We start from the raw sequence: 12,940 nt of genomic DNA on the forward strand, positions 1-12,940 counted from the left end.
AAAAAACAGGACCCGTCTATATTTCTACAGCAAGAAATCTGGAGAAAGACCAGGTCAAGAGCTGACAGAAACATTCAGAGAGAGAAAAAGAGAGAGAGGGGCGTAGGACAGTGAATGCCAAGTGGCAGCAGTGGCATGTCTCTACCACCTGTCCTGGGGAATATGAACCCCTCTCACTCCTCCTGTTCTCTCAATGTGGGATGACACTGGCTCCCTGTCTGCCTGTCTGGCTAACTGACTGTCAGCCTGTCCATCTATCCGTCTGACCGTCTGTCAGCCTCACTCCTAGTCAGTTAAGTTTGTCAGCTTGCCCGTTAGCCCATTAGTCTTGCCTCTGGCTGCTACCTGCTAAAACAGCTTGTGAGCACCACCTGTATTCATCCCTTCACCACTTTAATGTCCATCTATATCCTTCTATTTGTGTCGATTTCTCCACCTCTTCTCATTATCCTCTTGGTTTTTTGCCATCATCTTTGCCGCCTCTCTCACTGTCTCCTCATTTCTTTCCTATTCCTTTGTTTCTTTCCTAGCAACTCTTCCATTATTTTTTCCACCCCTACCCCCTGGCTGCAGTTCAACCAAGCCAAGCACACTAATAAGCTTTAGCTATGCACAAGCTATCATGGCAACCAGTCATTTCAATTACAGCAACCACACGTGAACACCCCTGACACACATGCACACACACTAATATGTCCATGCACAGCGTGACGGAAAACATTACCTCCAAAACACAAGGATATAAAAGCTTGTTTCATTCTCTGCCAGCTACATTAAACTTCAAACAGGTCTTCCTCATTTTTAATATGCGCAATCTGTAGTCTCTTAGACAGGAAATGACTTTTACAAAACATTGTAACTAGATTGAACAAACACTATGAAGACAGAGGTTATGCTGGGGGTAACATTTCCTGACACCTATCTTGGCAACAGGAAACATCTAGGACAGGCACCGCCAGCGTAGCTGGTGCGGGGTGTACAGATCTCCGTTTGAAAATGCACAAAGACACCAGAGAATGCATTCACAAGCAGAAGTGTGCATAAGCAATCAGTCAAATGCATATATATACACACACACACTCGCTTACACATACGTGCACAGAGGACAGCAGAAACTCCTCCTGCCAGCCCTGCACCATCTGTCTCTCTGTCTGTGCTTCACAGCCGTGCCCAAACAGGGCCCCAGCAGAGCCAGTGTGAAATTAGCTGCCTTTGTGGGGCTTTGTCTGCTTGTGCATGTCTGTTTGGGTGTACCAGCACGCTTGGTTTAGATGCGTATTTTAGAACATATTTGCAGTCAGTCTGTCAAGAGGTAACCCATGTTGGATTTCAAAAGTGTGCATGCGTGTGTGTGTACATCAGAGAAGTGATGGCACTGAGAAAATCCACCGTATCATCTAAGGGCCGATTTCCTCGACCTCCGAGCAATCACACTGACTTCAGCCTCATACACTCCACCTACACAAGCCTGCAAGTGAGGTGGGTGTCTGTTTACATGCTATTGTCTGCTCAGGCAGTTCCTGCAAGCCTATCTTGGCCTGGTCTGCCATAACTGGCTCCCAGAGTGCTCTTTGATATCCACTCAGCGGTCTGACCTTTCATGACCTTTGACCTGATCTTGTAACCTCGGGCTTTTGAGAGCTCTGTCCTCTTCCTCTCTGCCTACTAATACGTGATAAATCATGTCTGCTCTGTCACTGTTCTGGATCCGTGTGCACGTACTCTCTCTTGTCTCTCCCGCACTCTCTCTCTCTCACACACACACACACACACACACACACACACACACACACACACACACACACACACACACACACACACACACACACACACACACACACACATCAATTATCCCACTGCCACATCATCACCTTACCCTGCTAACATTAATGAGTCCAGGGGTTAAAGGTTGTTGACATTCCTTTCACGCTCCTGTGTGAACACTATTGCATGCCCACCCCCACCACGCACACAGACAGACACAGGCCACAAAAAAGAGAGATTTGCTCACAGAGCTCTGTGGTAATGTGAAAAGCTGAAGTTGTGCTCCTGTATAGAGTTTCAGAGTTGAGAAAGTCTTGAGGCTGATTCAGTGTGTGGTCTGAGGCTTACACAGGGCAGTCTGGGCTGTTGCTAGCCAGACTGATGAAGAACGCTGCTGCCTTGTGACAGATAATCATTGTATTCTTCTCCACTGCAGAGTCTTGGCCAGGAGACAAACCGTCTGGCAAACAGACAGTTTTACGGCGCAGAGCTCAATCAAACTGTCTCCCTACCCAGCGGTAAATACACGCACACACACACATACCAGCAAGCCTCACATACAAACACACACACATGGAAACCTAGAGCTAGCAGAGCCTAACCTAGATTGATAACACCAAGCAAATCAGTCTGTCGATTCCCAAAGACGGCTTACAGCTTTATCAACAGTGACATTTTGATTGTTGCATACTTTACTTACCTAATTAATTTAGAAGTGTTCTAATTCAAATGTCATTAACATTGTACACTGGTTGATTTCAGCCATTATTCCTTCATAGATGAGCAGTAAAGTAGGCAGTCATGACAAAAGGAAGACAGCCTCTGCTTCACTGTTCCAAGAGCCCTCTGCTGGATGGACACGGTACACCACAAACCCTCGGCGCTTCACTGCTGTGTGTTTCAGCAGTAGAAAATTGTCAAACGTCAGAGTCAGATCTGATAGTCTTTGCTCTGCTGACATTCAATCCTCTCCCCAAAGAGAAGCACACTCCTTGCTATCAACGCAAAAAGTGGTCAAGCCAGGCAACATGCACCGGGGATATAGTACAGTGACTGTGTGCAGTGATGTGAGGTGAGTCTAGCTTATTTGCTGCTTAGAAACAAGGAAATGGAAAAGAGCAGTCTATATGTTCAGAAAATTCTATGCATGTGTGCATATGTTTGTGTGTGTCAGCGAGAGTGAGAGCAAAGGGTGAGCTCAAGCTTCTGTCTCAGTGCTCTGAGTACATTTTAAAGATGTATGTGTGTGAGTGTGCAGTGCACCCAGACATATGTGCATGTCCTATAGTTTCAGCACTGCTTACTGACCCCTAACCCTCACTGCCATCGCTAGACCCTGCTACAATTGTCCCTTTGAGCCCCCTGTGGCCTCTGTGGCCCCCAAGGGGGGTAGTTTGCGTGCATGTGTGTGTGTGTGTGTATGTGTGTGCTGTTGAGCCAGAAGACCAGTCATGGCAGTCTGATCCTGAGCTGAGCTAACAGGATTAGAGGAGCCAGGGCTAAGAGGGGAGGAGTCCCTGCCGTCTCTGTCTCCTGGGGATCAGAAATGACACTCGGCCTCAGCAGATGCCCTTAGAGTTGCAGACGACTAACTCCCAATACAGATTCAAAGGTGGGAGTGAGGGAATAACAACAGACCTGCGTAGGCAGCTGCCACCTTGAATCCTCAGAACTGCCAAGAAAACCTTTAAAGTGAAAGAAAAGCACAGACAAATCTTCCTTCTTGTCAAAACTCCCTTTAGGAAGGTACTTCTCTTAACTTTAGCTGCTCCCAATAGCCAGTGGTTTACTCCAAAAATAGTGCTCTTCCATTAAAGAGAAGCACTTTTTGTTAAAGGTTTGTGATACCTTTCAGCTAGCAATTGGTTAAAAGTAATTAAAACTTGCAGAGCTCATTGTGGGTGATTGATGCATTTGACGAGCTGAAACCAAATCAGACCACTTCAGACCAGTTTACATGTGGCTCTAATGATGGCTGGCTGAATCACATTGGGTTAATGAATTTAGGGAGTCTCTAATCAAATCTGTGTGATCTGGCAACAAGACTGACATGTGTGTGTGTGACTGTGTGTTTTTGTATGTGAGTGTTTATCGATAACGTGAGGAAATAAACCCATCTGGAGCCAGGCAGGGGAGAGAAATTCTTGCTGCATGCTTCTGATACAAAATAAAACGTGATGTCAGGGTTTTCCTAAGGTGCAATAATAAGCATGAAGACATCAAAGTGTGGGAGGAGAGAAAAGCAGAAAGAGGAAGAGTGAGAGAAATACGGGGACTCGTATGCATGTCTATGAGAGCGTGCGCATGCATTCATAATTGCACATCTGGCAACCCAAAGAGCAAGGTTCCACAGTGACCCTATTTAGCTCCCCGTAATATACTCACACTCTCATTACCACCCAGTTTGTGTGTGTGTTTGTGTGTGTGAGTGTGCTTGTCTGCATGTGTGAGTTATTCTAGTTGCTTCTTCCATTATGCTGTGTTTAAACATGAGAGAGCTCTTTGAGACAAGAGAGAGCTGCGTGAGGGGATCAAACAGTCGCACATACACACTCAGTCAAGCACAAACAGCGTGCTTATACATACACAATCTCAGACACACGCGCACACATGGAGACGCAAAAATGCAATACACCCCCCACACTTCTCTGATTAATAAAGGTCAATTAGCAATTATAATTTCCATATTTAATCAGTCCCCTGTGGTGTTGCTCTGTGGCCTGAGCTTTGACAACTGGCTCTCTCCCGCTCTCTCGCTTTCTTTCTCCCTCTCTCTTTCATCTCTGCTGATGCAGCTCTCACTCCACCTCTCTTGCTTCATGTCACGCTCCTGCGCTCTCCCTATCTACGTCATTAACATCTGAGCACGAGCGCCCTGCTTTTCCACCTCATTGTATCCGAGCCCCTCCCGTCTTACCATGTCATCCCTACATCCTCCCATCCCCCCTTCTCTACTTTCTAACTCCATTCTCCCTCACTTCCCCTCACTCTCTCTTTCTGCATCCTCCCTGCATCCTCCTCCCTCTCTCTATCTCTGATGAATGCATCCCCTCATTAATCTTGATGTTTTTCCTCTTGCTGTGTTCTTCCACAGGCCTTCAAACCTCTCGCTAATTGCAATTAATCACTGAGGGAAACAGATGCTGGGAACAAAGGCAACCGGGGGGGGGGGGGGGCATGGGTCTGTACATGTGTTTATGTGTGTACAGCTATCAGCGTGCACATGTGTGTCCACAAATGTGTACAACAGGGCGGAGGTTCAATGAAGCTGTCAGTCAGTGTGCCACACAAAAGTTGGGTATCTGCAGGGTGCTGACATGAACCCTGGGCTGCGCGTGCTGGGGGTGTCAGGAAGAGTTCTCGTGTTTGCTTATATGCAGGTGATTTTTGTATGCTGTGCTGTACTTGCCTGACCCTGTCACAGCTCATCGTAATACCAGCCTAGCCTCCCTCTTTGGCATTGGCAATGAGAGCTCATAAAAAGATAAAAGCATGCGTACGAGGACAAGAGGAAAGAAAAAAAAAAACAAGGAAGAAAAGCATTTCCTTGCATTAGCCATTTGGCTAATAGCTGCTCTATCTACATTCCAGCTTGCATGATAAATGTGTGACAGTCATTGTTCCAGCACAGTTAATGATTTTATTTTAAAAATTAAGAAAGCATGAAGATGACAGACCTACATGTTCCTTCCTACTTATGTGTGTTAGAATACGGTGATTACTAATGTTACTTTATTTCACATACAGAGAATAATCCCACTTTCTCTTGTTTTTTTTTTGTTTTTATTCCTACCTCCTCCCCTTCTCTCCCCATGCCTCCTTCAGTTGTCTGTCATAGCTGTTCAGCCTTCTGCCTTAAGAATCTGCACAACAGCTCCCTAAGAATGCGCACAGTGTTTTGGAGGAATAAAGCACACACAAATATACACCGGCATGCACAGAAACACTATTCGTAACTGTTCAGCTGAATCACAGACAAGAGAGTGAGGTTTAATGTGTGTGTGAGTGTGTGTGTGCATGTGTGTGTTCATATGTGAGGTGCTATTATCCATCACTACAGTATCTGCATCACTTATCAGCCACAAGGAGGCTGAGAAAAAAAGGCTCCTGGAAAACACAAGCACTCGAAACAAAATGGAGAACAAATGAAAAGAAACCACAAGTCGTATATTCTGCTGGGTGCACGCATGCATTGATGCCAGCACACAAACACCTAAGCAGCGTAGTCTGAAATTACAACTACTCGAAGGAGATGTGAACGTCACAAAGACTCATCAAACAATCAGTGGGAGACGCTGCGAGGCTCGGCTGTGTTTTAACACAAGCCTGTTATGCTACAAATCCACTCCAGGACGCAGCAGAATGTCCAACACAAAAGACTCCAGATAACAGACTCCTGCTTTTCTTCTCCCTCATTGCTGGGAGAGGATCATTCTGAGTAGCTTTGAGCCTCTGCGTACGGGGGCATCAGAGGGACAATAATGAAATCAAGCTGATCTGATATATTCTCTCAGAATAACACAATACGGTGACCCCTACATAACCCCGAGCACGCACCATCACCCTCCAAATGCAAAAGATCTTGGTGATAGCAGGACCAAAAGGGGAGCAAGGGGAAGGAGGGGGTTAAATGGAGGGAAGGTAAATGAGGTAGTGTAAAGAGTGTAGCGCCTCATGAATTGTTAAAAAGACGTGAAGCAGGTGTTGTGGTAATACTCAAGGAGGTGTGGGCCTACCCCATGCACCCCTTCTCTCATTCTCATTCTCTCTTTCACACAGTCACAACAAGTCACAAATACAAAGAAGCATCTACTTGAGGCATAAACAAAAACGGGAAAGTGACAAATGTTATTTAAAAATGATCACACGGTGGGATGATGAAGACTCTTAATGTATACACAAGTGTCAATGAGTCACAGATAATGACAGCACAGTACACGTGGCTCAGGCCTAGCACCTCTGCTCTGCAGTAACTTCATTTGTCACTGCTGTTGTCACAAAGCATATTGAGCTGTTTCTCATTCCCAGTAAAAGGTAGAGAGGGAGGAGATCTTCGAAGAAAGCCTGGAGAAAGCTCGATTAAGCGTCTACTGTTCTTTACCTGACAATACTCTAACTTCAAGAAATGACAAAGCCTACTTCCCCAAACACACCAACCCCCTGCGCACACCGACATAGTCCCCTGACAGTTCCTTCCCAGCAGGCTCCACTCAGCCTTTATTCATTTTTTATACACACCTCCTGTGAGTCTATTGCTCGGCACGCAGCAATCGCTGCGCTTAACCCATTATGCTAGGTAACGCTCCCCGGAACGGTTGCTCCCTCCCCAGGATAAATTATTAACTTCCTCCACGTCCCGCCATTTATCACTGAGCCCCATCGAACAGAACAGGAGAACCATTGCTCATATCCATGGCAACAAGGGCCCATTTGTGCAGCAGTTGGATGCTGCTGATGATGAGGAGAGAGATGAGGAAGATGAAGCGAGAAGCCAAATAATACCTGCTTTTATCACGGTCTCTATTGGAAGCATGCAAGCCTGCTCTTATTTTTTAGTTGATTTTTCTTTCGCCTCTACCTCTTTTTACAACCTCTGTGTGCAGCCCCTTGCCTCTTCCTTCGTGGCTCCTCTCGCCTTATTCACACTACCAGCCCTCTCCTCAAGTCTGAGATGGCAGCAGTATGGGTAATTAGATCAGAGCTTTTCTTTTGTCTCCATGGAGATGAATCATACAGTCAGAGTGACAGTCTGAGCTTTAGTGCTACGCGGTAACCTAATCAGAATGTTTGAACCCCGGCCAGAGTGGCAACATAACCAAATAATAGCAAGATGAACCTGCAATGACCTGCATCCCAGCGCACAGCAGGGCACACAGACGGGGGTGATGAGCAGGTCTGGTTAAACACACCGGATCACATCCCGAGATGTGTTTGTGCGCATCAGAGTATGTGTGTGTGTCTATGTGCATGAGTGAGTGCCTGAGCTTGAGAGGCGTAGGCCCTCACAGGTGTCCTAATTCATGAGCAATCGCAACTCATGAATAATTAAACGCGAAATGCAAATGTGCTCCTTTGATCATTTACATTCATGTCTAACAGCATTAATTAATCAAACAAACCTTTTCTTTTTCCCCAGTGGAATAGTAGGAAAAAACCCCACCAGCAGTCAGAGCACAAAAACACTTAAACACATGTAGGCAGACAAATATACGAAAAAGAAAATCCACACAGTAAACAAGTTCACTAATCACACCATTTAGCCACATCTAAAGAAGCAAAAATTATGTATATTCAATTTGTAGAGCGACTCAACCTTGTGCCAACCACTCGGTTAAGATGAGTAAGTATTCCTGCATGTAAACGGACTCTTATGATATCCCTTTTAGTAGCTACACCTGTATGCTAATGTGGTTCACACAAAAACACAATGCAATTTCAGCATAAGCTCTATGGTAAGCCATCACCTGATGTATTGCTGTGATAGTAAGTTAGATGCTACATCTAACTCACAGGTCCTGCAGTACCAACTGCTCAAATATGCACACGAGCATAGTCACCACCAACCTATAACTGCATGCACAAGCTCGCACAGCATGACACAATTCAAACAGAAAGAGAACTGAGACTGATTCTCATGTTTAAAGTGCAAAATTCTGTTGTCAACAGTTGGCTCTAACGGATAACCTCACAACTGAACACAAGCACATGCACAGAAACCACAGCTGGCTGATCAGGATTTCATAGGCTTTTTGATATGCCCACTCTGTGAGATGGACCTTATAAACAGACTCTGTTCAGCTGACCTCTTGTTTATAGCAACAGTATCATACACAAATGAAAAACTCATAAAGCAAGAAACAGATCTCCCTCCCTCCTCTCTCCCATCTTTCCACATCCTGTCTCTCAGATTTTCTCAATTATTGGTCGTCTCCTTTGCTTAACCTCCACCCTCACCAAACGAACTCCTCTCTTTCGCTTAATAAGCCTGTTTGCATGCAGTGCACACTTTTAAACAAACACAGACTCTAATGCATACCTAGCCAGACTCCTATAACTCTCTGCTGGCACCAGTCCCCTCCTGTCGCACCCTTCTGTCATCAATTCCTGCTCAGTGATAGAGAGCGGTGCATCTGACTTATGGAGGATATCAATATCTCAGACATAAAATGGAGAAGGGAAGGATGGACACCTCAGGCTTCTTTTAGGATGCCTCGTAAAGCTAAATGATAGTTGAAGGGGATGAGAGACTGAAGAGAAGGTGGGGCAAGGGAGGAAAAGCGAGTGGTGGTTGTTAACGTTATGGCAGGAGAGGTGTAAATAAGGGAGGTAGAGATTTACAGCGTGCGGGTGACGTTTGAGAGTGAGGTGTTTGTTGAGTGGTGACAGTAGTATTAACAAGGTTACAAAGGACTGAGTGGGTTCGCTTGCTGTTTGCATGTGTGTAATTGGCGATTTACGTTTGAGCACAGTTGACAGTGTGTATTATCCAATGGCTGATCTCACCAAGGGATTTATGTTAACAGCCAGCATTCGAAGTGTCTAACAGTAGGCTGTAAATAGCTGTCTGTCTCCAGTGACATTGCCAAAACATCCATAAACCTGTCACCTAGGACAGTTTCAGTCACATTCGACAGGAAGGGCCAAGCAGCCATTAAACTATCAGCTTACACTGAGAAGGCAGGTCTGCACGGTGGCGTTGGGGGGGTTGTGCTGCAAGCATTAATGAATCTACTAGAGCATTTAAAATAACTGCAAAATAGGCGTTTTACGAGGGTGGAGCAATGTGTGTATCTAAATATTCATAATATGGTTGAAATGGACAAGTTGACACCGGCTGGAGTTCTCTGCAGGCTGTTAACAGATACAGCACGCTGAACTATGGTTAGCCCTCTGACTCACACAGAAGTAACTGCACCAACACATATGTTTGATAAGTACACACACACACACACACACACACACACACACACACACACACACACACACACACACACACACACACACACACACAGGTGCTTCAGAGCGAGGTCAAGCAGACATTGTTGAACTAAGAAGAGGATCAATAGTGCTCTGAGTGTTTGTGCACCTCTTGCTTCCCTCCCACATTTTCTTTGCTCATTTGCAGTCTTTCCACCTCTTTCTCTCTCTTCCTCTTGCTACCTTTATGCACATATACAATGCTACCAGTATAGCACGCATGCAGCAGAGCAGCAGCCATTACTGTACAGCAGGGCATTTCTCATACTACTGCAATCCTCGCTATGCTCTCTTACAACTGACTGCTTTACCATCTCTGCTGTGTGGTATAACTGTCACCACTGCATGTGTGTCTGCGTGTGTTTCTGGATGTGTCCCAGAGGCTGTGTTCATACTACTGTGGGAAATCTATGGCTGGTGACTCCAACTCACTGGCACCCTACTAGCAATAGCCTGGATGTGATAGGCAGATGAAAAGAGAACAAGGCAGTGACAGAACGACAAGCAGAGAAGAGGCAGAGAGAACATGTAAAGGACAAAATGCTTTCTTCCCTAGTTGGGAGCATCTCATTTTTTCTCATTAGGGGAACTCATCTGAGCTCAGAGGATAAAAGGAGGACTGATAGCCGGTCTTTCTCTTTCACTCCATCTCTCCTCTTTCTCTTTTTCTCCTACTGTGCGCATGCCACCTAATTAATTACACCCTACCATTGCATTGCTACAACAACCACTGCCGTCTAATTAACAGCAAGCCTCAATCATGACCCCACTTCTAGGGTTCTGGATCTGTTTGTGTGCGTGAGGTAGAGAGGTGGAGGAGGAGTACTGTAAATGTGTGATACGCTGTAGGGAGGATGGCAAAAAACAGCAGGCAAAAGAGAGAGAGGGAGAGAAGGGTAGGTTGATTAAAATTTAAGATGAAGAAAGAAACAAATGGATGACACATAGCTTGCAAGAAGCGGTGAGAAGAGCTTAGTTAAGACAAACCATTAATAAGAAGACAATTATTTAAATATGACAGATGCTCAAAAGAAGAGAGCAGAGATGGGGCAAGATAGATGGCGCATCTCCTCCCCAGTCCCAGCTGGATTTTATCAAGCAGACTGGAGCCAGCGAGGTTGGTGGGGAGTTCCAACTGTGGCGCGTTTCACCCCGGATACGTCACTACCAATCCCCCTTGAGCCTGGCCAGGCCTTGGTGCTGCTTAAGCTTGCCAGGCCAGGCTCATCGGCTCCTACCGGCCCAAACACACTCATACTGATTTTATCAGAGAGAAGAATAGAGCGAGGCAGACACTCAACACACATCAGCTGTACAAGCTGCAAACCACATATGCTACATGTAACGTCCCTGTGGTTTAATGGTCTCCAAAAAGAGATGAAGAGAGAGACGAAGAGGGCGGCAGCTGTAATTTGTTTAGTGTATGTGAATCGATTAGAGTTAGGGTCGTATTATTCTTCTCCCACGTCACACACAAGAGAACTGAAGCCCAGTGGAGCAATCAAGGGCTTAAATGGAGTTATGCGCACACACAAACACAAACCCTGGTTTCCCGAGTGTCTTCTAAACAGTTTATGCAGAACATGAGGCCATACGTATGGTAAATGAGAGGTGAAAAAAAAAAACCCACCCCAGAAACTGATGAGGGGGGCCACACCGGATGTAAATGATACACTAATGGGAAAATACAGTTAAATGTAGATAACCAACAGATAAAAATGACACCATAATTAATATTAAGGTGTCAACCTCGCTTTATTAATAGTGTTAAAGCCATTTTGAAGAGCCAAGTAGACTTTTCTTGTAATTACATCCAGACATATCTAGTGTTGCTCCCAAAAAACGTTTGTGCCTCATATTACATCGTAAAAAAGATCCATGCAGTTATTTCATACATGTTGCTTATTTCAGTTTATTATACAATAATTATTATATAATAATAATGCAATGAAAGCTAATATTAATTTTAAGAATTTTTTATGTTTATATAGTATTTATGTGAAAGAAACCTGGACAGGATAATTTAATATAGTTTATGTATTATGTATTTTACCATTTTAATATTAGCATAAGTGCAGTCAAAAGGAAATGCTCATGAGAAAGCAGAGGTGGATATGATATTATCTTGTCAATAACATTTTGACAAATGCAAAATAATAAAATAACACAATATAATAAAGTCATATTAAATATTTAATCAAACTCACTTACATTACGTACATTACACGTTTACATTTTTACTCTTGGGCACCATTATAAGACGAGTTTACAGTCTTTCTTTATTTTCATGTACAGAGTCGTATAAAGGCGAAAACGTGACACGTATATAGTTTCACTAGAACAACATAAATGGAAGATATAGAGGAGGATAGGAGAGGGAGGAAGAAGGAGAGAAAGTGAAACAGAATGTACTAGTAATGGGCCAACGGCAGAGAGGAGAGGCCATGTTCGCTGTCAGCCATTAACATGGCCAGGACTAAATTATTCACTGCACTCTGTCACCTTACACAAGCCTGGGCTAACACAGACTAAAGAGGGCTGTGTGCGTATGTGTGTGCATGTGGGTGTGTGAGAGTGTGCGTGTGAATGAACTGTGGCTGGCAGGAGGTGGAAGGGAAGGATTCCTTTAAAGAAGGGGCTCTGTAATGCCATCCTGTGGCTAGAAGAAGAAAGACTATGTACGAGCTTTTTCAATTAGAGGGAGCACACCTACACAAGCATTCGCAACCATACACCAGATCAAGAACACGCCTTTATGTTATTCTGAAAAATGTGCATGCAAATAATATACAAGTGCTAACCTTCTCTTGCCCTTTGAGTGTACGACAAGCACACGCAAATACATAAACATGCAAGCACAAACACCGCAAGCAAAAACATTTAAAAAAGACACGAAAGAACAGAGAACTGTTTTGTGTAGAGGAAGCTGATTTCCATATAGCCTGCTGGTTTACTAAGGAACAGGAGAGGGTGGTTAGGAAAAGCAGCTGGGCAAACAATACAACCTCACCTGGAGTCATTTATATGGATTGCTTGTGTGTCTGTGCCCGTTTGTGTGCGTTATGCCTATGTGTGTGAGGGTTTGTGTGTTTGGTTGTTATGTCGAGAGGGGTGTCTCCTGTTGCTGCTCTTCTTCATCATGTTCCTGAAAGTGCCGTTGGCAAGGAAACCGGGGAGAGAGAGAGCAAGCGCGAGACAC

General features: G+C 44.8%; 1 protein-coding gene across 1 annotated transcript in view; it reads right to left on the reverse strand.

Moving 5' to 3' along the window:
* The window catches only part of gse1b (Gse1 coiled-coil protein b), a 166,099-nt gene that overhangs the window by 97,422 nt on the left and 55,737 nt on the right, over positions 1–12,940 (reverse strand). The window lies entirely within an intron of this gene.

Source organism: Astatotilapia calliptera, chromosome 1, assembly GCF_900246225.1.
Source record: "Astatotilapia calliptera chromosome 1, fAstCal1.2, whole genome shotgun sequence".
NCBI classification, from domain to species: Eukaryota; Metazoa; Chordata; class Actinopteri; order Cichliformes; family Cichlidae; genus Astatotilapia; species Astatotilapia calliptera.